Source organism: Pseudophryne corroboree, chromosome 9 (genome assembly GCF_028390025.1).
Source record: "Pseudophryne corroboree isolate aPseCor3 chromosome 9, aPseCor3.hap2, whole genome shotgun sequence".
NCBI classification, from domain to species: Eukaryota; Metazoa; Chordata; class Amphibia; order Anura; family Myobatrachidae; genus Pseudophryne; species Pseudophryne corroboree.
Window position 1 is genome coordinate 175,549,232 of NC_086452.1, and position 3,246 is coordinate 175,552,477.

At 39.2% G+C, this 3,246-nt stretch overlaps 1 pseudogene; it reads left to right on the forward strand.

Annotated features, from left to right (window-relative positions):
• The first annotated feature begins 465 nt into the window (after window positions 1-465).
• Window positions 466-584, forward strand: LOC134964537 (5S ribosomal RNA; annotated as a pseudogene).
• Window positions 585-3,246: the final 2,662 nt, after the last annotated feature.

The following is a 3,246-nucleotide window of genomic DNA, read 5'->3' on the forward strand; positions in this document are numbered from 1 at the left end:
CCGTGATTTACCTCTTGGAGTGTACCTGCAAAATGAAGTATGTGGCAAAGACAGAAAGACTGTTAAAATTACGGATCCAGGAGCATATAAGGAAAATTAAAAACAAAGTGGAAAGCCATGTAGTTTCCAGAAACTTTGCGTTACAACATAATTCTAATCCAGAGCAAATTACATTCAAGGCTATTGAACACGTGGCCTTGGGTGAGAGAGGAGGGGACCTCGCTAATAAACTTTCCAGACGGGAAATGTACTGGATTTTCCAGCTACAGACTCTACATCCAGCTGGTTTGAATGAAGGATACGAAATCGCACCTTTTCTATAAGGTGTAGCATCCTTTACCCCCCTCTCTTCTCTTTATTGTTTTTCCTGTACCTCACGTAATGGAATAAGGCACGGTTAGCACTTTTACGATTAAACATTTTTTAAACAACCTGTTTTTTGTTGTCATGGTGTCTGTTTGATCCGTATACAGTCAAACCACACTGGTACGCCCAATCTCGTCTGATCTTGGAAGCTAAGCAGTGTCTGGGCCTGACCAGTACCAGGGAGGGAGACTACCTGGGAAGATCAGGTACTGTAAGGATGACAGTCGATGTATAATAAATATTGACCAAATAGCAGCACCAATATAGAATCACATATTTTAGTGACAACCTGGTTCTTGGTGTCATGGTGTCTGTTAAAATTCACGTACAGTCAAACCACACTAATACGCCCAATCTCGCCTGATCTTGGAAGCTAAGCAGTGTCCGGGCCTGACCAGTACCAGGGAGGGAGATTACCTGGGAAGATCAGGTACTGTATTGATGACAGACGATTTCCAATGAATATTCACCAAATAACAGCACCAGTAAAGAATCACGTAGTTTGGTAATTTTAATATCACAGATTATTAATATTCGGATACACTGTTCCCTCTGATGTACTTATACACAGCCTCATGCACCTGTTATATATATATATATATATATATATATATATATATATTTATATATAGATTGCGAGTTGTCCGGCACTCCCATACAATGGTTACCTTGACCCGGTGCCCTCACTGTTGGGGAAAATGTATACAGGCAGAGGTGCGGCACTCAGGGCTCAGGATAAGAACAGAACGAGGTGACGACCAAGTCAGCAAACAACGTTTCAATCTTTAACGATTTTCATCAGGTTACCTGATGAAAATCGTTAAAGATTGAAACATTGTTTGTTGACTTGGTGGTCGCCTCATTCTGTTCTTATCCTAAGCCCTGAGTGCCGCACCTCTGCCTGTCTCTCTCTCTCTCTCTCTCTCTCTCTCTATATATATATATATATATATTTTAATAGTCACGGGGCGTATCATCTAAATAAGCCTTACAGTTATATTTGCACTATTATTATCATTAGTAATATCTTAGGTCACTTATAGATTCACTTATATTGCACTAGCACCTTTAGCATACTGGCAATGGTTAAATATAGTATATCTGTTTATTTTGAGCTGATGCTATGAAAACTGTGCCTCTAATATGCATATGTATCACTATTTTGAAATTACCACTTGTTTCTATTATTCCATGTATGTAACCCGTTGCTATGGAAACCGATGTGCCTGGATCCTAGGAGTGTCCGCGTATCTACTTAAAGATGGCCGCCGCAGCCCTATTGAAAAGTATTCCAAGCATCCCACACAAAATGGACTCTGTCTGATGCAGCTTAAGAAGCCAGAACACCTCCCTCTGTCTAGAAGCAGCTCAGAACAGCCGCGGGCGCATGCGCAATGGGACCTGTGAAGCCGGGAGCCACCGCGGGCGCATGTGCAGTCACCGCCGGAAGTGGGGCGGAAGTGACGAGCGGAGTCCTCCGTCACCGGAAGTGTGGCGGAAGTGACTCCAAATTGCACTGTGGATGATTTTAAATGTTTTTTTTACTGATGTAATCCACTCGTATTTAGTAATATTAAGTATATCTGACCTGGTTCTTACTCTAGCTTTGATGTGAAATGAGCTTTGTTAACTTTTGTAACGTATAATGTATAATTATATCACATGATCTATTATGATGTCACAACCCTCTAACTAAGTGATATGGGTATAAATAGACATGCAGCTTCATTCTGTCCCTACCCCTTGAAGAAGTCTGCTGAGACGAAACGCGTTGGGCCTGTACTGACCATCCACTGTTTTCAAGTTAATTTTGAAGTCCTATCCTTTTATTTCTCGTATAGTTTTATATGAAAAAATTTCCTTGTATTTTAAAACCATTTTTGAAACTGTTTTTACTCTCGTATATATTAATTTTTTTTTTTTTTAATTTTATAACATCTTTTGGCTTTTTTAAAGTATACAAAAACTTTGTTTTTAGCCACACTTGTCACCGGTACCCCTATTTCTTATACTTCTTATATTTCTTATACTTTTTAACAATACTATACCAGTGTTGCATTTTTAGGGTCGGGCTGATACCATTTCATAATGTTACGTGGGCTTTTAGCTTTTTATTGAAATTTTATAATTCGTTTACATAGTTTTACTGAGATTTTTACCTCACAAGTGGCGCTGTACTTTCTTTTTGCATATATATATATATATATATATATATATATATATACATACACAGAAGTGTTACAAAACCCGGCACTCAGCCCTCCATCAGTAACGTGCCCGGGTGCCCTCCTGGAATCCCTCTCAGGACCAGCAGCAATTCCATAACAAGTTCATAAGCCCAGTGAAACTGCCGTAAAATTCCAGTGGTACTGGCGTATAAGTCCAGTAATACTACTGTATATGTCCAGTGGTACTGCCATATAAATCCAGTGATTCTGTCGTATAATTCCATATAAGTCCATATAATTCCATATAAATCCAGTCCAGTGGTGAAGTCCTGTGCTGTATATTATTTACTCCAAATAAAGGGGTTATTAATATTTAATCCAAATAATTTAACAGGGTTTACCCTGTGTGGTGTAGAGGTACGCTCTCCTGTACTGTATATTGTTATATACCTCCAGAAAAATAATGGAGAATAAAAATTTGGAGGATAAAATGGGGAAAGATCAATAACCACTTCCTCCTAGTGCTGAAGCTGCTGCCACTAGTCATGACATAGATGATGCCTTCAACGTCTTCTGCCAAGGCCGATGCCCAATGTGATAGTAGAGGGCATGTAAAATCCACAAAGCCAAAGTTTAGTAAAAAGACCCAAAAAAATAAATTGAAATGGTCTGAGGAGAAACGTAAACTTGCCAATATGCCATTTACGACACG